This window comes from Peromyscus maniculatus, chromosome 23 (genome assembly GCF_049852395.1).
Source record: "Peromyscus maniculatus bairdii isolate BWxNUB_F1_BW_parent chromosome 23, HU_Pman_BW_mat_3.1, whole genome shotgun sequence".
Taxonomy (NCBI): Eukaryota; Metazoa; Chordata; class Mammalia; order Rodentia; family Cricetidae; genus Peromyscus; species Peromyscus maniculatus.
The window spans coordinates 61,268,583-61,293,606 of NC_134874.1; the positions used below are offsets into that span (position 1 = coordinate 61,268,583).

Below are 25,024 nucleotides of genomic sequence, written 5' to 3' on the forward strand. Positions count from 1 at the left end.
CAGATGTGCAGGAGCAAAATGAGCAAGGAAAAATAAAACATATAGTTTAAAGAGATAAGGAACACTAGGAAATGTAATGTTGGAGCCAAGTCCAGTATTCAAGGAGAAAAAAAATTAAAGAAAAGCCTGCTGAGAAATGGAATAAGGGGAGTGTTGACCTCAGGACAAGACCCCACCAGGCTAAGCTACCACAATAATTTTGTATTTAATACTGTCTCCTGTCCTTTGCAATTGGCACATTATCTTGTTTCACTGTATAGGTGTGCAAATTTAAAAGTCTGAATTTAAAATCACCAGTGCCACAGTACAAACCTGCTTCTAAATAAAGTGACATAGTTGAGCAGAAGATGAGAACCACAGATTTCAGAGGCAGCACTAAAGATGGCTAAGGGAGGAATCTGGAGAGGATGGAAGAGGGAGGAGCCATGGAGAGAGGGATGCACAGTAGGTCTAGCTTAAGTGCTGCATATTTCAAGTTCTCCTAGAGTCCCTTTCCCATGTCCATCCTCTTTAAAGTGATGAGCTCTCTACATCAGGAGACTCAGGGTGGCGACTTGCAGGTGTGGCCTGAGACAGCAGAAGTAGGAGATCTGCAGGAAGTCCAGATGGCAGTGTGCCCACTTCCCCAGCATGAAGGGTCTGTGTCCAGCACAGGAGGAGGTAAGCCAGCTACCACAGGTTTCTCTCCAGGAAACCCTAGTTCTCAAGGAAATACAATCCAAGGCTGGTGTTTCCCAGCATCCTCCTCAGAGGCCAAAGCTAGAAAGCTGGCCTGAGCACCAGCCGACCTCCAGAAAACCAGGGTTCAGGGAGATGCAGTTCCCAGTGTCACAGTGGCCTCCCCACTGCTGAGATTGCGGAGGTCTTATTGGACCCACTCAGCAGGCACCAGTATGTAAGGGGCCGCTTTCTGAGTAAAGGAGGCTTTGCCAAATGCTTCGAAATCTCAGACCCAGACACAAAGGAGGTGTTCACAGGCAAGGTCGTGCCTAAGTCTTTGCTGCTAATGACCCTCCAGAAGGAAATGTCTACAGAGGTTTCCATTCACCGCAGCCTCGCACATCAACACGTCTTAGGATTCCACAGCGTTTTTGAGGACAGTGACTTTGTGTTTGTGATTTTTGGAGCTCTGTCGGAACAGAGTGGGTGTTTCTGCTGCAGGGCTGGGGTGCCCACACAGGAAACTTTCTGGCAAAGGGTCATTTTGTAGTGCCCCTTATACAAAGGCTATTTCAGCGAGCAGGCTGCCCACATGAAGTCCTATTTCCCTACCAATCTGGTGTAGGCTGTAGGATTCCTCCTGTAGCTTGGACTTATGGTCCAGAGAATGGACCAGAAAGTTTCTACACTTCTTCCTCCAGCTCTTTGCTGCTTACTAAAAGCATGCACAGACCCAAACTATCAACACCTGAGTTCTTGTTAGGACTGTGGAATCTCAGTTCTGAACCTGGGTTTAATTCAGTCCCTGGCTGACTTTCAATAAAGCTATGGAAGCACTGATGAGTACTGATGGGAGAATTAGATCAGCCTAAAGGCTGATGGTAGGCAGAAGTCCTATCACAGAGGCCTGTGGTGGATAGCAGTGGCCTCTGGGGTCCTTGGGGAGTCCTCTCTTACTGCAGCCCAGAGCTGGGGAATTCCTGGAGTAGCCTTGACTTTTGTAAGGCTGAGGCAGGGGGATCACAAGTTCCAGGCTACCCTCAGCAACATAGTGAGATCCTGTCTCAATTCAAACTATATAGGAGGAGAGAGTCTTATAGGAGTTTTTGTGAGGGCCAAATGAATTAATATACAAGACTGCATTCCTGGCACATAAGAAGCCTAGAGTTAATGCTCTGACTGACAGGCCTGTTCTAGGTTTTATCCCATATACCAGGTATCCCACCTGGTGGTTTCCCAGGTGTGGTACTCCTCCCCCATTCTACAGATATGCCTTGGTGGGCCCAGGAAGCCCAGGCTATTTGTCAGAGCTGGAATCCCGGGTGGGGAACTATGATTTAAACACATGGAAGGACCTGGAAGCCCTTCTGGTGGTAAATAACTAAATGTGCTTTGCAAGGGCAAGCTGGGGAAATCGTCCCCAGTTAATATTGAGTGCCAAGTGGCAGGAAATGATCCTTCTCACCAGCAGGGTGACATTAGTCCTTGCTAAAGCTGGGATGGAGGATCTGGTGGGATTTATGGCCACTGAGCTGTGGCATATTTGAGACAGGAGCAGCCGCATGTCAGGTGGGATTCCTGTCTCATCTCACTTAGGCTCTGCCTCTCCCCTCCAGCACATCAATCCCCCCGTGGCTGCCTCCCTCATCCAGAAGATGCTTCAGACAGAAACCACTGCCCACCCCACCATTCACGAGTTGCTCAACGATGAGTTCTTCACTTTTGGCTATATCCCTGTGCGTCTCCCCATCACCTGCCTCACCATCACACCAAGGTCTTCAGTAGCTCCCAGCAGCCTGGACCCCAGCAGGTTTTTGAGAAAGGTGAAGCTTGGTCTTGGTAGGGTAGACCCCAGAGATCCTAGATTTCTAGGGTGCATTTCAGGGTACATGCACCTTACTCTGCCCCCAGAGTTGGGTCCTATCCTTGAGGTCTGGTCCTGGGCTCTTTTGACCTTTGGCCTTCCAGGAAAAACAGACTGTATCAACCAACTGCACCCAATAAGGAGAAAATGGACTGAACACCAAGCCCAGGAAATTCTTTTTGATTACATTTAGAAGTCCCTATCATCTCTCTTGCATGTTCTGTTGAGAACACTGGAACTTGTCAGGTATAGACATGGAGTATAACACGGCACCTGTCCCCAGTTCTCACTCTCAGCCACCATTGTTCACTCTGTACCTTCACCCCTTTGAGGGCTTGTGTTTTGTCTGTCAGGAGAAGGTCTCTCATTGTCACCAGGCTGCTCTGGAGTCAGTCCTCCTGCCTAGGACTCTGGATTACAGGTTTGTCAGCACATCTCACTTTTGAAATGGCACTCAGCCAACTTCAGCAGTCTGCCATTTTACACTTCAACTAAAGTACATCTGTGAGTTCGAGGCCCGCCTGGCCTACAGAGCGAGTACCAGGACAGCCAGAGCTGTTAGAGAAACCCTGTCTGAAAAAGAAAACAAAGGATTAAATAGAAGAATGAACAGGAAGCTTCTGACCCTCTTTTCCTGGTCTGTTTACATTTCTTTTGATGTTTTCATCATTAGTCCTCTATATGTTTCTCTTTCTTAACCGATTGAGAGTGAGCTTTCTTCTGCTGCTAATGCTTCTGTGTATACTTCTGGAAAGCACACATGACAGACACCAGCACATCCTTCAGGATGCTCAGCATTAATCTAATCCCATATTGTCTTCCCAAATTTTTTTTCTGTTTTTCTTTTCTTTTTTTTTTTTGAGACAAGATCTCACTATGTGGCTCAAGCTGGCCTCCAACACACAGAGATCCACCTGCTTCTGTCTTCCAAGTGCTGGGATCAAAGGTGTGAGCCACCTCACCTGGTAGCATCCTTTTGTTTTGTTTTTTAACTCACTCCTTCCTTCCCTCCTTTTTATTGAAACAGACTATGAAGGCAAGAGTGGCCTCAGGTTTGAAATCTCTGGCCTCACTGCCCCTTCTCCCCCCAGGTGCTGGCCTTATAGGAGTGTGCCACTGTTTTTAGAATTACTAGTTTTTTCTTGCAGTTTTATTTGACCTTAATATATTTCATTAAGGTTTGTAGTCTTTGAGAAGTAGGTTGAAGGACTTTGTTTCTCTGTGTGGGTATACTTCCAATTTAATATAAAGTTCTCAGTTCATCTGTTTCAATTAGATTTACATTTTTAGGCAAATGACTTGCAATGATTTAGTTTTGGTTTTGGTGCTTTGAGACAGTCTCATGTTGTTCAGGCTAGCCTTGAACTCACAAATGCTGGGGTTACAAATGTGTGCCTCACCCCTGACTCAATGACTTGGTTTATTTTGAAATTATTTTAGGGCTATACAAAAATATTATAAACAAAATAGGGCTGACTTCCCATGTACCCTTCCCCAGCTTCCTCCCCCAGCTTCCTCCATTTCAGCACATCTCTACTATGGAATAATTACCAAAACTAAAACATTAACCACCAGATAATCCTGTCAAAAACTCTAGTCCTCATGTCAATCAAACAGATTCCCCATTAACATCACCTTATTCTGTATCAGGGTGCAAGTGAATACCGCACATGGCACTTAGAGACTTCAGCTTCTTAGTTTCCTCCAGCCTGTGACAGTCTGGGTTTTTCCTTGTGTCTTGTGACCTTGACACGCTCAGAGGTTGCTAAGGAGTGTGTTTCCTGTTGGATTTGTTGCTTCCTCATGATTTAGGGAAGATTCTACAATCTGAGCAGGAATGCTGCAGAGGGGATGTGCTCTTTTCAGTGCGTCGGGGAGACAAGGCTGTCTCTGCTACAGATACTGTTTCTTCCGTAATTGACAAGTATCTTGCAGGAAGTTGTTTGAAAAACTATTGGCCATCAATTTTGGCACCCACATGTGGGTCTTGGTATAGTAAGTATTACTGTAATTTTTATTTTTCCCTTTTAATTTTTGAGACAGTGTCTCATGTGGCCCAGTCTGCATAGAATTCCCAGTAGCCAAGGATGACTTTGAACTTCCGTTCCTTCTGCCTCTGTCTCCCAAGTGCTGGGATTACAGGTGTGGGCCACCATGGCCAGTTTATAAGGAGCTGAGAATCCTAATTCAGGGCTTCACACTGGACAAGATCTCTGTTAATTGAACTATGGCTGAGCCCCCTTTTCTGTGACCCTTTCCTGTAGTGCTGGACTTGTGGATTCCTATCCTATGGGAGGTGTTAAAATACTGCTACTTTAAGGATTCTTTGTTTTTAGTAAATAGCAATAAATGAAAATGTATTATAGACATTTTCTAGATTATCCAAATGTTAAGATTTGTATAATGTGTTATGTAATCCTGGAGTAGTCCTCCTCCATTTCCAATAGTTATATTTGGGCAGGTTTGATTTTACATATGCTACAAACACTCATTTTGTTTTTCCTGTGAATGGGTGTTTTGCATGCATCTATGAATGTGCACCACATGAATGCCTGGAGACCACAGAGGACAGAAGATTGTCTTGGATTCCCTGGAACTGGAGTTACAAGTGGTTGTGAGCCTCCATGAGAATGCTGGGGACCAAAGCCAGGTTCTTGACAAGAACAGCCATAGTTCTTAGTGGCTGAGCCATCTAAGCCCCTTTTAGCTAGTTTTAAAGTCAGAGCTTGGATATTTTATTTCACACTTAAATTCTTAATACAGTATGGTGGGATTTTTGTTGCTGATGTTTTTAATTGAAACTTTAGGGAATGTCCTGTTTCACAGGAGAACTGACACATGCTGGTTTGGGGAAGCGAATTGTTCAATAATAAAGACAGCATCAGTGACCAGCACAGTTCCGGTCACCATAGGCCAACTAATGCTTCAGTGTGGATTTCATTAGACTGTTATCTGTAGGCACACAAAGCAAAAGGCTTACACTGTGCTTCACCCATCCTCCCGCCTTCCTGGATGCACAAGGTGCCCTTCATTCTTTGCTTGAAATGGTGTCTCCAGGTTCCCTCTCTGAGGGACAGGAACAGCTGCTGTCCTGGAAGGGCAGGCTGTTGGAGCAGAGGCCTGAGCTCCTGAAGCTTTGTGGCCTCTCAGTAAGCACCATGTACCTGACACAGCAACCCAGTCCTGACTCAGTTCCCAACAGCAGTGAGAGCCAATGGGACTGTGGGAAGAGTGCTGGCTGTGGCAGGCAGCCTGTGCTCCCTCCAGTGGTTTTGTGCCTGGCTAATGGCCATGTCACCTTCTTAGGTGTAGAGAGACCCTTGCCTGAGCATCCCTGAGCAAAGGAGGAGCCAGTGGTTTGGGGGACAAGTGATGCCATCGAGTGCCACCTCGGTGACATGCTGCAGCTGCTGACCAGGGTCAATGCCTCCAAGCCCTCAGAGGGAAGGACGTGCGGCAAGGTGAGTCCTGCAGGGGCTTCCCATCTGGAGAAGGCAGGGCATCTCAGTCAGCAAGCAGCACCCATTTCCTGGAGATCAACATCCAGATGAGTTAGCCTGACACCCAAGGCCCTCCTGGTGTGCCTTCTGCCTGTTTCTGCCCCATCTCACTGTGTAGGTGACTGGTAGGTCACCTCTGCACAGCTGCATCTTCTGCCTCCTTTCTGCCCAGGGAATTAATCCCTTGGTCCTCAAGAGACTCAGGTCAGCTCCAGCCTCAGGGCTTTTGTGCCCACTGTCACCACCCTGACCCCCACTGCCAGCACTTCCTACCCTGACTTAACTCTCAGTAACATTTCTTCCCAACACATTCATGTATCTGCAGTTGGGACTCGTGTGCACTGAGTTGGTTCTAGCATTGCAGGAACGGTTGGGTCTGCTCAGTTTCTTCACCACTTTAATCTCGGGCACTAGGCTTTCCACCAGCCCCGATGTTAATGACAGAGCAGCTGAGAGACTTTGATCACTCTTCATCCCTGTGGCTGGTACGTGGGTCCTTCCAGAAGCCTCGGGGTTCTTTTCCTATCCACACCTACCACAGTTCCTGGGACACAGTAAAGGGGCCCACTGAACGAGTTGGGACTTGATGTCCTGGGCTGCAATTTTCCATTTGGGTGTCTGGGTTTGTGCCTTCAGAGCCCTCCCCAGGCTTCATGGGGTGCCCCCCCAGCTCTGGGGAGGGCTATCTGAGAAGACAGAAGAAGGGGCTGGCCTGACCAGTGCTGTGTTTCTATCCCAGAAGAGGCTAAGGATCCTGCATGCATCCCCATCTTCTGGGTCAGCCCAGTGGGTAGACCAATCAATGAAATATGGACTTGGTAGGTGTCTCCAGAATGTGGGATGGGCAGGGGATGGTGTGGCCATGGTAGCTTTTGAGTGAACGAGTGAGTGATGTCTGTAATTGTGTGTCTATGTTACTAACTTATGCATGCAAGCGCTCTACTACTGAGCTATTGCCAGCCTTTGTCCACCTCCTCCTGCCTTTCTAAGACAGCCAGCCCCCTGCCATTAGGGTGTCGGCTCTGTGACAACAGACAGGGGCACTCTTTAATGACTCAGCATGCCTCGTCCTCTACAATGATGGCGACAGCCTCCAGTACATAGACCGTGATGGTATGGAGTCTCACCCCACCATGAGCTCCCTCCCTGACTCTTTGATGAAGAAGGTGGGAACTGGCTGCTGAGAGATGGTGGGGCAGGGTATGGGGGCTGCCTCGGGGTCAGGCCCTGATTATAAAATCTCTTCCCCAACTTTCCAACCAGATCATTCTCCTCCAGCATTTCCGAAGTTACATGAATGAACACCTGCAGAAGGCAGGGGCCAACACCACACCCCGGGAAGGTGATGAGCTGGCCCGGCTGCCCTACCTGAAAAAATGGATCCGCACAAGACACACCATTGTCCTGCACCTCAGCAACGGCACTATACAGATTGATTTCTTCCAGGTGTGCAGGGGCCTGTACTTGAGGTGGCTGGATGGGGTGGAAGTGCTGTCCTTTCACCAGGTGGGGGGTCTTCTTCCCCTTTGCCTCAACCTCAGGCACCAGCTAGCTCTTCCCTCACTCCCTTCTTCCCTCCAAGGACCACAGCAAACTTATCCTGTGCCCCTGATGGGAGCTGTGACCTCCATCAACAAGAACCGGGACTTCCACACATACTGCCTGAGCCTTCTGGAGGAACATGGCTGCTGCCAGGACCTGGGTAGACAGCTATGCCCTGCCCACACCATGGTGGACAGGCTGCTGAGAGTCTACCTGCAACAGACTCGAGGACGACTCCTAGGCCTCTGTCCTTTGGGCTGGTGACCCTTTACTCTGAAAGCTCTGCCTGGGACTGCATTGCTGGGTTTCCAGGACTGCTGTTCAGTGCCTCTGTACATGGGGCTGGTTGGGGAAGGGGTTACTGTGTAAGTTATTTTTTTAATATGTTTGGATATAACTTGAGTTTACAAACTCTTCCCCTGCACTCAGCCTACTGTATAACTTGTATAGATATATTTCCATTGAATTTGAGACTGTTGTTTCCTTGGCTTTATATTTATTCACTACATGTGCATATCTTTTCTTATCCTGTATTTTTGTGAGTACCCTGAACCCAGAGTATTTCTCTGTTCCAACAGCCTCAGGCTGCTAAACTGCTCTCCAGTATTTTGATGCTGTCCAATATTTTGATGCTCCCTAGACAAGGTTGAGCCACAGGCTTAACTCCTTGGTCCACCTTTGGGGCACCTGGTTGTCTCAGCTCTTTGACATCTGGCAGGACCTCCCAGCATCCAAAGCTGGTGACTAGTAGGGCAGGAAGAAGCTCTCAAAGCAAAGGCCCTCATGGCATGGTGAGTGTGTAGCAGCAGCCTCGGGAAGCAGTGTGTGAAGTAATGGTTGTAGCCAGCAGGGAATTGGCCCAGAGCCTGGTGTACCTCAGTTGGGATCTCCCTGTAGTGGTGCTTCTTGGGATGGGCAGGACAAGGACACTGACTCAGTTATGGCAGGCCATCCCTGGTCCATGACCCACCCAGGTCCTAGAATACAATTTATTCATGGCATGGAGCAGGTCTTGCACTGATATCCCCTTTTAACATTGGAACCTTTTCAGAGATGTGGGCAGAGAAATGGGCTGTGGGGATATCCCAATGGGTCCCTTCCTCTCAGAAAGAGGCCCCTCCAAGCCTGCTCGCCTATTCCCAGGAGATAATCCCCTCACTCTTCCTCAAGGGAGTCTCCATCAGGGGCTGATCTGCAGCTGAGAGGACAGTAGGCAATGTCTGGAGGCCTTTTGGCTGGCTTGCCTTGGGAAGAAAGTTCCTCTGTCAACCTGTGAGTCCAGGGATGCTGCTAAGCATGCCACAGTGTAACATGGCACAGGATACAGGGAACCACCCACTCTTTCCCTGACAGTTTTCTCCTCTGAATCAGTACCACCCTGGTTGAGAAACCATGACTTGAAAATGATTTTGTTGACATGGGGTCTTACTCCCTGGTCTAGGTCGGCCTTGAATTCTCTACCTTCCCACTTCAACCTCCTGATTGCCAGGGTTACAAGCATCATGTCAGGCTTAGAAAATGACTTGTTAACCTTCACTATGCTTCACATGATTGTAGCTGGGTAGGTAGTCTGTAATTGTGGCACTCAGGAAGGAGAGGCAGGTAGATCCTGAGTTCAAGCTACACAGAAAAAAAAAAGATGCTGGTTCTCACCTGTTCTGACCTAATGAGCTAGGTAGGACAAAGTGTCAGTGTTCAGCTAAAGTTAAGAATGTGGGAAAGTGAACTAACGTCACGGTAGCACCTACTGATCCTCCTGCCTCCGGTTCTCATGTTCTGAAGTACAGACATGCACCACCATGTGAGGTTCTGTGCAGTGATGGGACTAGAACCCAGGGCATCATTTTTACTAGGCAAGAACCCTACCAACAGAAATACTTTCCCAGCCAGGCTGTGGCACACCCCTTAATCCTAGCACTCAGGAAGCAGAGGTAGGTATATCTCTGTGGGTTTGAGGCCAGCCTGGTCTATAGAGTGAGTTCCATGACAGCCAAAATACAGAGAAACCTTGTCTCAAAAAAAAGAACAACAACAACTACAAAAAACTCCAAGAAAACAATTATGAAATACAAATAAAACTTTTTCAGAAATAAGATTCTATAATGAGGTCACTCAACTCCAGCAAGTTTATGTATAATTTCACTAGATTTTATGAAAGTTGAGAGAAAATTGTCAGATATTCATATATGCAAGCACTTAGCATGTGACTGTTGAGCCATTTCCACTTGGGATAATTCTCAGCCATTGCATTACCCCTCAGCTAAAGGACCAGGAAGATTAGAGTGAGCTCTAATATGGCCCACAAAGCATGGCAGCTTTCTTTTGTGAATAGCATCTTGAATTTGTTGAAACATTTTGACTTGATTGTTGTCAGTTCCAATATTTTCATCCAAACTGTTACTATTCAAAGGAGTCAAGAACATGGATGTTCTTTCATGAAACATATCCTTCATTAGCTTACTTTGAGAAAAAGCATTTTCAGGACTTAGTATTTTCACTTCATTAGCTTTAACTCCTGATATTATCCGTTGTGATATTTAGCATTGATTTCTTATAAGGAACTTTCAGGTGAAACAACTATTTTTTTAAGACAGCTTTTCTGAAGTTTCCCATCTCTAAAGCAGTCATTTTTTGAATGGCTGTTTCCTTGTCTCCTTATTAGATTTGCAAAGGAATTACTCATTGAAGGCTGTTGGTTTAAAAGGCAAAGAACTTTATTTTCCCATAAGTTTCTTCATATCTAAAACAATGTTCAGTGTATAAACTGCTTTCTCTTGCTTTCCTAAGGATTTTAAAGTGGCTTGTTTGCTCTTAAAGGTAGCTTTTTGTCATCCAACTACCTTAAAAACTTTGCACAGCTATTAGGGTAAATAAGGCATTTTACCAACCGAGCCCCAAACCGCGAAGCACCTAGTTCCGTATCCTTTCAATTTTTCATTGGAACTGACACTTAAACTCTTAGACGACTTTCCTTATTCTTTTAAAAGCTGTATTTTAAGTTTACCATGAACATATTTTCGACCTGACAAAAGTGTTTCAGGACAATGTCGCCATCTTTAGCAGAAAAACTACCTTTCCCAGAATGCATTTCCCTTCTATCAGTCCATAATAATATCAGTCCCTTATATCAGTCCCTTATATCAGTCATTTCCCATAGTTCTTTTGGGGTTTGAGAGTCAACTGGTTCTCTTTTACCAGACTTGCTTACAAATTCTTGCCCGGGAGGTTTGAACAAAATTTTTTGCTTTTGCAACGGGAGATTTGAACAAGCATCTTACATTTTCAATTATGGGACACTGGGAGGTTTCTGGTCTTTCCTCAGCTGGCTTTAACAGGTATCTCTCCTTCATTTGACACTGGCCCCAGATCAGAACCGCACCTGCCTCATTAGCCAGCACTGATAGTCAGTGAAAAACAAGATCATGTACAACAGCTTTTCCATAGCTCTTTCAGAGAGATTTTCTCCCACTGATTTTATTCTCATTTTGCTTGTTCCTCCCCGCCCCCCAGATGCAGAGCTTCAGGTATCTGTCTGCAGCTCTGTACCTCTGATAGCTGCCTTTGGAAGTAGGGATTCCCCCACCCCCACAGCAATCTGCCTCAAATTCTAGCAGCTTTTCACACATCATGCATTTTCTGGGGAGAAATCTGTCACTTCTGTTTCTTCAGAGTCTTTCTCCCAGACATCTCCCAATTTGGTCTCAGTTTATCCCCTCTACCCCAGAAACAGTTTCCAACACTACTGTGGCGGTTTTCCCTGCTACTAAAGGTAGGGGCTTTTTTGTCCCTTTGTTTTCAGGGTCGGTGTGGTTTGCATACAGACTGAAAATCTAACAAGGGAGGTTTTTGCCATTTCTAAACTCCCATTAGGACAGGTGCTTTGCCTCATCAGGCCTTCACCTGGCCCTGACCCCTGCACCCCCCACCCGGTGGGTTGTGTTTGCTTGTCTGGGTGCTCAAGGACAGAGCTTATGCCAGAGGCAATCACCCCTTAGGGCTACACTCCCTCATCTCATGGGAGTCAGTTAAAACAAAGCTTTTCTCAAAGAGTTGCTTTCTCTGACAGAAAAGAGAGCTTTACTCCTGGATAGTTCTGTTTTGCCCTGGCTGGGCTCTTTCCCCAGACAGCATTCTGACTCAGCAGCATGACTGCTTCAGACACAGTTCAGCTTTACTGTTTTCCCAGAAAGGTCCTTTCTCTGAAGGAAAGCTTTTTCTCAGATTTTCCTTTTGCAGCTGTGAACCTATAAACCCGGGACTTGTAGGAAAGTGGGCAACTGTGCCGTTCCCACCAGCTTTAGCTTTGTTTGTTCATTAGCAATCTTCCCCTGGGTCCTGCACCTTCCTGCCTCAGCTCTGTGTTCCAGGAAGTTTACAACTGCAAGAACCCTAGTATCTCCAAAATGCACCCAAACTCAGAGACACTGGCCAGTTGCCTCTGGGTTTTTGGTCAGAAGAGAGGATACAATGCTAACAGTTTGCATTGCTTCAGGGGATCTTTGATTTAGGGTGATTAGGAGCACCTTTTCATTCTGAAGTGCTCACTCAGAAACAAAACCCTTGATGCCTCAGCTCACTGTTACTGAAAAGCTTGGTCTTTTTGCCTATCTCAGGTATAGTTTCCTGCCCTTTTGGGCTCTCTGTAGCTCTTCACCCTTGCTCTCCCAAGTGTTTCCCTCAGGGTACTCTGACCCACTGTCTTACTAGCTTTGAAGAGACCGAACTTAGAAGAGGTTTTTCGGAACTTGTCCCTGCCTCCCACATTGCAGGGAGGATTGTTAAAGCTTGAAAGATCTTAGAGAGGTTTTGCTGTCTTAAGAAGTTTGTTGTTTTCCCTTAGAGCTAATCATAGGTGGTCCCCATACTAATATCTTCAGGTGATTCTAATTTTTGCCCTTTTGAGAAAGTTAAAGGCTTTAGGTTTTAAGGTTAAGAGCTTTTGAGAAAGATTAAGGGTTTTTAGAGAGATTTCCCCCCCCCAAATTTTCCAAGAAAAGCTTTATAGTTTAAGAGAAAGAATTTTTTCCCCAAAAGAGAAAGACCAACTTTTCCCAAAACTTCCCAACTTCAAACTTTTTCGCTTTTTACACCCCCATTTTTGCTTCAGGGAGAAAACACTTTCTACTGTTGCTTGAACTTTAGCATTTCAGCGGTCCCCAGGTCAAAAGCTTCCATAGGAAACTTTTTCTTCCCCATAAGATCAGAGAAGAGCTTTTTTACTATCTGTAATGCCCAAAAAAAAGATGTTTCCCCAGTCTGTATTCAAAGCCCCCAAAGTTAGAAAATTGAGTTTTTCAGTCTAGTTAGTTGATTGACTTATTTTTTTCTACACGATCTTACAATGCTAAGTTTCTCCTACACTATATTACTAACCTATACCTTATACTTATTTTTCACAGATAGAAACTGAGAAAGGGATAGAAGATAGAAAATTTTGACAGAAGAGAATTTTGCACTGCAGCATCGGACATCCTTCCAGTCTGCTTTCCTTTACTCTCAAGGATAAAACCCCTGCCCCTCAATAATATATATGAAATATATATTTTCCATAACACCGGCATGCCTTTCCACTGGCAGGGCTGACTCAGCACTTTCACCAAAAACTCTGTAATAAAACTATTATTTTCCTTTATCTTTGGTCCCTGTTACTTTGTCTTTAGTCCCTGTTCATTTGTCTTTAGTCCCCCCTTTCTTTCTTTAGTCCCTGTTCATGGCACCATTCTGTGGGGCATTTACCCACAAACCCCACAGCTCCCCAGAGTTTTCTTGAGTGTGAGCAGCAGGAAATATTAGATAGAAGGATTTATTGCAGAGAATCTTGCTGAAATAAACAGATAGAAAACAAAGGATAGCCTCGGGAGGGCCTGGAACATTTACCAATGGGCCCCTACTGTCTCTGCCCCAGGGTTTTTATAGAGACGCCAAGGGGTGGAGCAAATGACTTCCTCCCCCAGCACAGCCAAGTGCAAACATCTCAGACACCTGCACTCAGGCCCGTGGTCCTAATCATCCTCCATGCAGACCTGTAGGGTAAAGTCACGAGGAACCCGAAAACAGGCTCCCACAGAAGAGTCCACTGTTATCAGGGCCAGACTGAGGTAGACCATGTGAGGAGAGAGAGGAGCAAGAGCAAGAGAAGAGCCACAGACCAAGAGAGACAGCTGGGGCCAAGGGAGAATGAGGCCAAGAGACTAGTGTAGCAAAAATTCTTCAGTTATATAGGTGCCAATGGAGCTGGGGAGGGAAGCTTTTAATACCAGGAAGCGATGGCAGAAAGTAGAAAGGTATATAATGTGTGAGGATGAGAAACTAGAGCCTTTTTAAGCTTTTAGCTTTTAGCAGCAACTCAGCTGAGATCCATTCAGATAAGGACTCAGAGGCTTCCAGTCTGAGGAAAAAGGATTGGCTGAGAAATTGGCGAGCTGAATGTAGCTATAGCTTGTTCTGTTTCTCTGAACGTTCAGCATTCACCCCAATACCTGGCTCCAGGTTTGTTTTTATTAATATGAACTGTTAAGATTTGTGCTACACAGGGTCAACAAGACAAAATGATAGCCTACAGAATGGGAAAAGATCTTCACAAGCCCACATCTGACAGAGGGATGATCTCCAAAATATATAAGGAACCCAAGAAACTAGACATCAAATTACAAAATAATCCAGTTTAAAAAATGGGGTACAGATCTAAACAGAGAATTCAAAACAGAAGAATATTAAATGGCAAAAAGAAATTTAAGGAATTCCTCAAAATCCTTAGCCATCAGGCAAATGAAAATCAAAATGACACTGATACCATCTTATACCTATCAGAATGACTAAGATCAAATCCATTAATGATAGCTTATGTTGGAGAGGATGTGGAGCAAGGGGAACACTCCTCCACTGTTGGTGGAGTGCAAACTTGTACAGCCACTCAGGAAATCAGTAGAGCAGTACCTCAGAAAGTTAGGAATCTACCTATATTAAGACACAGCTATACCACTCTTGGGCATATACCCAAAGGATGCTCAATCATGCCACAGGTCACTTGCTCAACCATGCTTATAGCAGCATTATTCGTAATAGCCAGAACCAGGAAACAACCTAGATGGCCCTCAAGTGAAGGATATAAAAATATAAATGTGGTACCTTTACACAATGGAAAATTACTCAGTGGTAAAAAAAAAAAAGTAGTGATATCATAAAATTTGTAGGCAAATGGATGGCACTAGATACTGAGGGAGGTAACACAGACCCAGAAAGACAAATATGGTATGTACTTACTCTTAAATGGATATTAAATGCAAAGCAAAGGGTAGCAGATATACCATGTGACATCAGTGCATGGACATTCTACTGTCTCCTGGAGAGCCCTGGCATTCCATGTGATGTCACCAGTGTTGTGGCAACACCAACTGTCATTGGGGCATTGGTACAGTGTCTCGTGTTTCACCTACAGACATGCTGACTAGACTGAACAGGATTCTTGGGAGAGAGGATGGAGAGCACAGGGAGATCAGAGGGAGGCAGAAGGAAGATGGCCTTCAGTCTCCATGTCAGACATCAAGAAACAAATGGTTCTGGGGAAAGCACAGTGAGTCCTGGAAAATGGATGGGGAGCTTCCTGAAGAAGGAAGGCTTGAGCTGCTCCTTCCAGGAGTGGGGCTCAGGAGGGGAGAGTTTCTGAGAAGCAATTATGGGCCTATCCTGGTCCTCTGAGTTCTTCAAGAGCAGACCCAGAGATGAGGATTTCCCATGGTTAGTTTAGCAGAGAGCCAGGGATGGTCAAGGCTGAAGCTGCTCTGTTGAGGGCCCTCTGCTTTTACTCTGAGTGGGAAGGAAGGACAGATGGACTAAAGAGCTTTCAGTTCCAGCCCTGCACTTCACCCACACTGGATTTCTTTTGGTGTGCGTCACTAATAGCAGGGAGAGTAAAGTCCTCTGGCCAGAGATTGAGAGTCTCACATTTTAAATAACAACCTCTAGCAGGGCAGGAGCCACCAAATATTGCTGCATGTCAGTGACCCTAAGGTTTCTGAGTTCCTGCCCTCTCACTAGCCAGTCCTCTTTCCTCTACCTTGAGTGCAGGACTGGGACATGACTCTTCCTGTAAGTATTTGTCCTTGGTGTCTGAGGGCTCACCTGGGGATGCCCAGTCCTTAGGTATTTTCAGTCATACCCATCAGTAGTTGATAACACCTTTGCTAACATCACGATGGCTTTTGGGAAAGTTTCATCACTACCTGTGTGACTTATCATTGTTTTGACAGGACCCACATAATCCTCCACCACCCCAATAAATGTAACAGCCCCGTGGATCTTCTCTAATGTGCTTGTTCACCTCATGGAACTGATTTTTCCTTCCCCAATGTCCTGAGCTAATTTCTTCCCATTCTTAATTTCTCATCTTATTAGCTGGCAATCATCAGGATGAGAAGAGCCATTCCAGGGTGGTGTTTGGAAAATGATTCTTGCTCTCCACACATGATGAACTATTGAATTAGAATGAACTTGATTCTAATGAATCAAAGGGATCTTGGGATTGGAAGGAGGAGGTACTGAAGGCCTTCCCCTGTGACTCAGGAAAGGCTCCTGGAAAGGGCAGCTTGGCTATTGGTGAATTTGGGAAGAGCTTGTTATCAGATAGGTGATGATCATTGGCAGTGACCCTAACAGTCCATTCTCTGGAAATTCTATTGTATCCTGGAGAGCCTGTGACATCTTCTGTGAAACCACCAGTGTTGTGGCAATGCCAACTTCCCTTGGGGCATTCACTAAGTGCTTATATTGCTCACCAACTGATATGTTGTCAAGACTGATCACACTGATTGGCAGAGAGAGCCCTAGTTTCCTAAGGAGGAGGTGAGGCTAGAACTGGACCTTCTAGTAATGGGGTTCAGTAGCTGTGATCATGAAGCAATGGGCCTGTGCTGCTTATCCGGGTTCATAAAGAGCAGATCCAAGGTGGAGGATTCCTGATGGTTAGTTGGCAGAGGTCCAGGGATGGTCAAGGCTGCAGCTGCTGTGCTACGACCTCCTTCAGTTCATTGTGAGTGGCAAAGAATGCAACAGGAGGAGAACCACTAATGTGGTATCAGAATGGGATGTTGTTGCTCTTTATATCTGATGTAAATACCAAGGAGGGAAACTTTCCATCCACGTACCCAGGTCTGAGACATTCAGTTCGTATTAGTCGTGGACACTGGTTATCAGGGCTGGGAGGTAAAAAGCAGTAGGGACTCCTGGACTTCCTTGCATCACATCAGTGTAGCATGAATCTTAACAATTCTTATTAACAAAATCAAACCTGAGCCAGGTATTGGGGTGAATGCTGGAAGATCAGAGAAGCAGAACAAGCCACAGCTTCCTCACCTCAATAGTTCCTCAGCTGATCTGTTTCCTCAGACTTGAAAATTCTGTGTCCTCATCCCAATGGCTCTCAGCTAAACTGCTGCTCAAAAGCCTGAGTGCTTAACCAGCCAAAAGCTTCTAGTTTCTGGTCCTCCTGCCTTATATACCTTTCTGCTTCCTGCCATCACTCCCTAGGTTAAAGGCGTGAGTCACCATGTCTGGCTGTTTCCAATGTGGCCTTGAACTCACAGAGATCCAGAGGGATTTCTGCCTCTGGAACATTAGGATTAAAGGAGTGAATTCCACCACTTTCTAGCCACTGTATCTAGTGGCTGTTCCGTTCTCTGAACCCAGATAAGTTTATTAGGGTACACAAAATTTGGGGAACACAATACCACCACACATCAGGTATGAGCTGACAATTCCAAACCAACATGGCTGGCCTTGCTTATGTCTTTCAGGGCCAGTGGGGCAGCAGTAGGGGCTGAGGCATATATCTAGCCATAGGGATTGGAGACAGACACATGGCTTATGAGGCCCAGCTTAAGGAGAGCTGCTCTGATCTTTGAGGGCTTCACTGGGTTCCATGCATTTTCTATTCCTCCGGGCTCCTCTTGTGACTCCACATGATCTTCTTAGCTTATGCCATTCATCTGTACAAATTCACTTGTGTTTATGTACCTACAGGGACTGCTAGGAAGGCATCATCCACACCCTTCTTCCTCACTGAGCAGGAGGAGCAGCTGAACCAGGTGGAAAAACTGAAACTTCAGCTACAGATGATGACCAATGACAGGAATGAACTGTGTGAATTCCTGGCCCATTACAACAATGAGTTGAACAACAGGTATTCATCGTGCCCTGTTCTCTGGAGAATGTTTTGACCCTACTGTGTCAATTCCAGCAGTCCTTGGGTCACTGGAAGCTGAACTTCCAACGTGATCTGCACAAAAAAATTTTCCTGAATGCATCTGAGAGGCAGAACTGAAGCCTGTAGGAGTGAGATGGGACACAGGCTGTTCTGATTCCTCCTTATGAAAACCAGAGCCTGTGGCCTGAATCACAATTCACAGAGACAGGCAGTAGAGTGTAAGATGACAGCATGCATTTCAAGAGGCCTTGACAGGTGTTGGCTTGTAGGAGATACTGGGTGCTCTGAGTTTAACCTGAGTCTCTGTATTTGACAAGATATTTATTTTTGCTTGTTGCTCTGGGAGCAGCTTGAAGGGCCTGGTGGTCCTACTTGGTACATCTTTGTGTCTGGAAGTTCTGGAGTCCATCCGTGCTCCTCTCTGGTCTTGTTCCTTGTACTGGGAGACAATGCCACACACCTGCATTTCTCTGACAGCCTAACTCTGTGTGGATTTGTGTGCATGTTAATTGCCCTCTAAGGGGCCCAAACCTCTGCCTTTCTTCTCTGTCTCTCCTGTATTTTCCTGCCTGGCTCCTTTCTGCCTTGCCATAGGCCAAAGCAGCTTATTTATTAACCCATGGGGGCAATATATATTCACGGCATACAGAAAGATATCCCACAGCATTTTCTTCCTTCTCCACCTTTGAACCAAAGTGAGGGCTGTGGTTCTAGTCAGTTTACCTCTTAGCAAGCAGCCTGCCTTATCGCTCTTGGACTTGTGCCTCCTAGACTGAGTTCTCCTAATGGTGATATTCTGAGAGCCCCTCCCAACATTTTCCTGTCAGCTTCCAGAACTTCTAGACAGAAAACATGGTTTGCACCATGGTTTCTGTGGCTCTGGAAGGAGCTTACAGAGCTGCTTTCTATGAGACACAAGGATGAAAAGTATTCCTGATGGGTCTTCTGTCTCCCTCAGAGCATGGTTTCCCTCTACATGCTCATGTTTTCCCAATACTGTGAACAGTTAAGCACCAGGGTGTGTGTGTGGGAGGTAGCAGATCCAGCCTCCAGAGGTACATGGATCCCTTTTCCTGTCAGGGTCTTCAGAAGTAATGTAAATCTTTCTGGAATTTGGCTATTCTCTGGCTTTGGCGTGCACCTGAGTGATGCTGCCATGGCTAATGTGGGTTCCAGCACAGGGCTGTTGGGGATGGGGACATTGGACCTTGCAGGAATCATGGTATTAGGAGGCAGGAGTGGCAGATGTAGATTGAGCTCATCATTTTTGGTGATATTTCAGCACCCTCTACAGTCAGCACCTGAGTGAACAGACTCAGATGAAAGAAAAAGTGAGACTGTTGCTAGAGGACAAGAAAAAGCTGCAGGGGGAGCAGATGTTATTACAAGAGTCCTGTGAGCAGGCAAAGAGGCTCTGTGAAGAGGCCCATGAGAAGATCTATGACCTCTGGACAAGGCAGCTGCAGGTAGGTTGAAGCAACAGGGCCCACCTGGCCACCTGTCTGACCATACACACACATATATACACACTCATGTAACCATGTGCTCACTTATCCAAATGACCCATCCTATCCAATAGTTAGTTCACTTCTGTGATCATTCACAAGTCTTTCTGGGAGTTAGCCTCTTAGAGCAAGCAAACCCAACTGCTCTGCTGGAAACTACAGTCTATTGAGGGAGACGAATAAGTCACATGTCACTCACCTGTATGTCAGTATGGGAGGAGCCGGGCTATGATGGGAGCCACAGAGATCTGAGTGAGTCAGGTGAAGGGTCTGGGTCTCATTTGCTTTGCAGGGGTCATGTGAGATCAGAACAGACACAGCATGGAAGGAGGAACGCCCCTGAAAAAGTCAAATGACCGGTTCTCATAGACATCTTGTTTGGTATCATATGACATTTTACCCTCTTGTTCCCAGACTGCCATGGTGTTCTCTTTTTCTGGCCAAGCTCTTGGTTCACAGTGAAAAAAAAACTAAATTAACAGCCTCTCAATACTGTTTGCTGTGTGTGGCATTGGCCTGTTCTCCCATCCTGGATTTAACATTCTGAAGCTCACTGGATGACCAGGGATGTGGCAAGTGCTTATGAAATGTGGGGGTCAGGATGACAGTTTTGAGCCAACTGCATCAACATAGCCTGCAGAGACACAGCATGTTTCTCCATGCATTTTTAGTCCAAAATGATGCAGAACTGTGTGACTCACTTATAACAGCTAGTGTGAGGAGTCTAAAACCAACTGGCAATGTCATCCTCATCCAGTGTGATGTCCTCCACATTGCATTCTGATCACTGATGATTTGAGGGATTTGTGTCTGTGTGTGAGTATGCCTGTCTGAGGGCGCATACATCTGTGAGTGTTTTGGAAGGTCTGATGATGACATCGAGTGTCCTCTGTTGCTTTCTCCCTTATTCCCTTCAGCCTGAGTCTCTCACTGAACCTGAAAATTTCTGTTCTGGCTAAGCTGGATAGCCACAGACCTTTGGACCTCCTGTCTCCTCACAGTAGAGCATCCTGTCTTTTTCTTTCTCATTTCATTGGTAAATGGTTCATTTGGTCAGAAAGAGAAGTGATTTGTTTGTTTCTCTTCATTTTTAAACATTTTTATTACTTTCGAATTAATGCGTCTTATAATAAATAACAAAAATCAAACAATAGGGCTACTTAAAAAAAAAAGACTTCTTTCTTTCACACCATAGAGGTTACTTTCCAGGAAAGGTCTGTTTTGTCTACTGGCTTCACAACATGAAACCTGATATTTTGAAGCTCACTCTTAAGACAGAGTCCAATTCATAATTGTATAGAGTGCTGCGTTTTAGAAAAGTGCTGTAGATGATCTAAGTAGCCTTCCACTGACTGGCCGGGGCTGTTTTCATATAATGTGCACTGTGATCTGGTCAAAAGTTGTTGGGTAATGACAATGGGTGACTTCTAATCTCTGGTGCTGTCGATGTCTTCTGTGGAGGAGTCAAGGTAAGTTTAGTGAGGAGAATATGATGGTTCAACTTAAATCTATTGGGAGGCTTCATGTCCCACCCTCTTCCCCCAGCACTTGGGTTTGTATGGTCCAACTCAGTTGTGCAGAGGTTGTTACTTATCTGTAGGATCAGTGAGACTGCAACATTCTAGCCTTCTACCTTGCCTTTCTGCTTTCAAGAAAGGTGTGTGTGTGTGTGTTTGTGTTTGTGTGTGTGTGTGTGTGTGTGTGTGTGTATGTGTGTGTGTGTGTGTGTGTGTGTGTGTTGTCTCTATGTGTATCTTTGTGGAATGGAAATGTGTGTTTTAGCATCTATGTGTATGTTCACTATCTAACGGAACAATGGAATATCTTTAAGAATGATGGAGATGGATTTCAATGAGAAAATACTGTGCCTAATCTGGTTAGTACCACTTTGCCTCCGTCAAAGAACACATAGAGTTGCCCATCTTTCTGCAGGTCTACACAGCTAACAACAACCAAAGGCCACATAAATGATGCAAGCTAAAAGTTTTTCAGGTATATGTAGAGGCAGAATTATTTATCTGCAAAGAAATCCTCTGGAGAAAAACAAAGTAATGGGGTCCATGAAGGTGAGAGAGAGGCTACTGAGTGGCAGGAAAGGCAGGAAAGGTTTGTGCTCCTCTCTACTCTGGGTGAAAGGAGGCTGACCACTGATGACTTCCCTGCATCCTGTTTTGTTCTTCTCCTCATCACCTGCTGCCATTTTCCATTCACCTTTGCCTAACATTGGTTCAGCTAACCTGGCCCTTGGAGCTGGCCTGGACTTTATTCTCAGAGAAATTCTGAACTGCAAAGGTGCTTGTGGCTGCATCCCAGCCCAGCAGAAGTCCCAAAGCTATGCTGAGGTTTGAGGAGAGGCTGTCTCAGGGCACTGCTTAGGCTCACCATACTCTCAAGTACCCACTCCATGTTGTATCTGAAGCACTCAGAAACTGCTTTTATTCCAAACTGCTTCATACTGATTTAAATTCAGCCTGATGGAGAGTTGGGAGAAATGAGAACTCTCAGACATTGCTAGTAGTATAACATGGTGCAGCTCTGTGAGAAGCTATGTGCTATTATTCAGAAAGTGGAACTGCAGACGGGTGGACCATTGTTTCCAGAATGGAAAGTGGTGTCCACAGAGAATATGGGACAACAGGGATACAGCAGCACTCATCAGAATAGCCTAACTACAAACTCTTCAGGTACCCATCACTGATGAGTGCAAACATACAATGTGGTCCATGGAATATTTTTAAGTATGGAATAATATATACAGTCATTTTGCCATGAGTTAGTCAACCTTCCATTACTCAAAGAAATCCCTGACACAATCAACTTACTTGGAGGAAAGTTTAATATCGACTCCGGATTGGAGAGATTTTCTAGTTTTCTGAGCTCATTCCTTTGGGCCTAAATGGAGGCAACCTGTGGTATAGAGTGCTTCTTTAGGAGGAAGCTGCCCTCCTTGGAGGCACTTGGAAGGACTGAGTGAGAGCAAGGGGCTGGTCCACTGCCATCCAGTGGTCCTGTGCTGGGGAACTAAGCCTTCAATGCACAGACTGGGAAACTTGCTAGGAGCGCTTAGATTACAGATCAAGGAACCCTAGTGTTCACCTCTCTGTGTATAGGTTTTCAAGGCAAGCACTGCATTGACTTATCTACCCACTGAGTTCTTCTCCCGGTTCACCAGGCATGCACATGTTATACAGACACACAAGCAGGTTGTAGATCTGCACATATAAACTAAAAATAAACTGAAAAATTATCAATACCGAGTAAAAGTACACAATCTTCTCCACATCCCTGTGCTCAGAGCATCCTGTGTTTCCTGCCTCTGTGCCGGAATATGGGTAGAGAGGGTGTAGGTTAATGAAAGGTAACTTTGTTCTCCATAGTATCCCAGGTGATCTCTTATTACATAAGAGTTATCTGGGAAACTAAGTGTGGATGGAATGTAGTGTGCTTGTATTGTATTGCGCATCCATATATATGTGTGTGTGCGAGAGAGAGAGAGAGAGAGAGAGAGAGAGAGAGAGAGAGAGAGAGAGAATGCATGTTTATGTACATGGTGAGGAAAATCTCCCTAAAAACACAATCTTCTAATGAACAGGAACATCAAAGACTTGAGGAAAATCTTCAGTCCCTGATGAAGCAGAAGGTGCTGTTCACCCGGAAAAGGGACTTGGCAGTAAAGCTGCAGCATCACTTCACTGTGTCCCAGATGAGGTAGGAGCCCTGGCTTCCAGAAGCGGGTGGATCCAAGTGGGTCCACTGTACCTGGATCTCTGTCCTCTTTGAGTTTTGTCAATTAGGCAGGAAAGAACAAACACATCAAGCCAGCCACTCGGAAAGTTCTGCTGCCTCCTTGGTGTCTGGGAGTTAAGATTTCAGTTTATCTTTATATTTATATACACATGTATATACAGTTAGATATGGTTGTACATATTAGGTATATCATATATATACTTATAAGAAATGCACATAACTATACTCATAGTTCTGCATACAACATGCATATCATACACATGCATACCAATGCCACAAAGGTTGTTTGTTTCTTTTTAATTTCTTGTTATGCCAGTTTATTATACATATAATTTCAAAGTATAATTTTGAGTGTGTGTGTGTGTGTGTGTATGTGTGTGTGTATGTGTGTGTGTGTGTGTGTATGTATGTGTGCATGCAAAGGTGTAGACACATACATGTTTTTAAATGTATGAATGTGGGCACACATTTGTGTGTGTTGTATGGAAACAAGCATGTGTGTATTGTGGCACAACACTGATGGTGACTTCATCATTTATGATGGGGTAGTAGCACTATTACATTGAGGTGGGGCATGCTTGATCATGCTTCACTCTGTGCATGGAACTTCCATGCTTCTAGAGCACTGATGTTGTGTAAGATGTTACTAACAATGTGTAGATGTTTCAGGATCTTTCTCAGATGGATATCTACAATCTATGCCACATGTTAAGTACCTCAGATCCCATTTGACACCAAGCACGGGTAAGTTTTCAGTTTCTCCTTCCTCTTCCACTGCACTTTCAGATTACAGTAAATCACCCCCATCAAGTAAGTCTAACAATGCTTACTGGAAATCCAGAACTTAGTGAAGAGCAGGAAATTGTGGGTTCCCAGGTTCCAATGATGCTGACAGGAAGACTTCCAGGTGGGCTGTTCCTACTGCAACTGCTGCCACAGGCATCCAGGATGAGACAGCAAAGGGGCATCTCTGGGGGACAACTGTATATCTTCTCTTCTTCCAGATTCCGCTGTTGTAGACAGAAAAATTATTTCAAGCTCTGTGATTACATAGCTGGTTTTATTGGGGCCAACCCTCCATCAACTACCATGATGAGAAGAGGTAGGGAAAGCCTCATGGCTTTCTGCGTTCTGGTCAATTCCACTTCAAGGTGTGTTTAATGATGTTGAAGGGACAGGCTGGAGGGAAAAATTTCAAACAGCTCTGTTCCCCAAACCCAGGTACTGCAGATGTCACAATAAAAGCTTCATAATGAGAGACTCTTGATGATGAATTGAGTCTCAGAAATGATAGACCAGTATTTGAACCATATACATAAGGACTGAGTCTGTCCCTTCCCCAATGACCTTCCTCTTCTCAGCAGTGAGCTTCTGTAGTAGGACAGGACGATTGGTGGGAAGTTGAGAAAAGATGAACTCAATCTGAATGCTATAGAAGTGGGAAAATAGGTCATGCACTTACTTACACCTCCTTGAAATACAGGCTATCTAATCTAATGAAATCTGAGAGAGATTATTCCTGAGGGACTGGCTCACAGGAAGCATTGGGGATGCTTGGTTATCATAGGCAGAGGTCTCACACAGACTGGAAGATGATGAAGGAAGGATGGGGTTTTCCTGATAAAATACATGGGAGAGAAGCAGTGCTTTGCGTCCAATTCACTGGGCATGATGGAGCACTGGGCTGTGCTTACAGAAGAGGTCAAAAATAAAATGGTTGATTCACCAGGGACTTCAGGACTGATGTTTGCCATTAGTGCCTTTGCAGAGCTCCATGGGAGAATGTGAACTTGTAGAAACAACTAACATTTTAAGGAAAAGGTGAAGTGTTGTGTAACAGTTTTCCTTTTTATGACATGAAATACTTTTATATTATTTTTGAGATTATAATTACATTACTTTCTCCTCTCTTTCATTCTCCAAACCCTCCCAATACTCTTCCTTGCTCCATTTCTAATTAATGACCTCTATTTTCATTAATTGTTGCTACATGCTTATACATATA

The 25,024-nt window shown here is 45.2% G+C and overlaps 1 long non-coding RNA gene and 1 pseudogene across 2 annotated transcripts in view; one reads left to right on the plus strand and one right to left on the minus strand.

Moving 5' to 3' along the window:
• The first annotated feature begins 2,210 nt into the window (after positions 1-2,210).
• LOC102912766 (serine/threonine-protein kinase PLK1-like) overlaps positions 2,211-25,024 on the plus strand; it is a 203,106-nt pseudogene continuing 180,292 nt past the window's right edge. The window contains exon 1 of the transcript XR_013047585.1: positions 2,211-2,470. The product of XR_013047585.1 is annotated as a serine/threonine-protein kinase PLK1-like (transcript). The remainder of the gene's footprint in view (positions 2,471-25,024) is intronic.
• Positions 2,689-24,426, minus strand: LOC143270550 (uncharacterized). Its single transcript, XR_013047746.1, has 3 exons — positions 23,850-24,426; positions 19,472-19,611; positions 2,689-3,097 (listed from the first exon to the last, which is right to left on the minus strand). It is a non-coding gene; the product is annotated as an uncharacterized LOC143270550 (long non-coding RNA).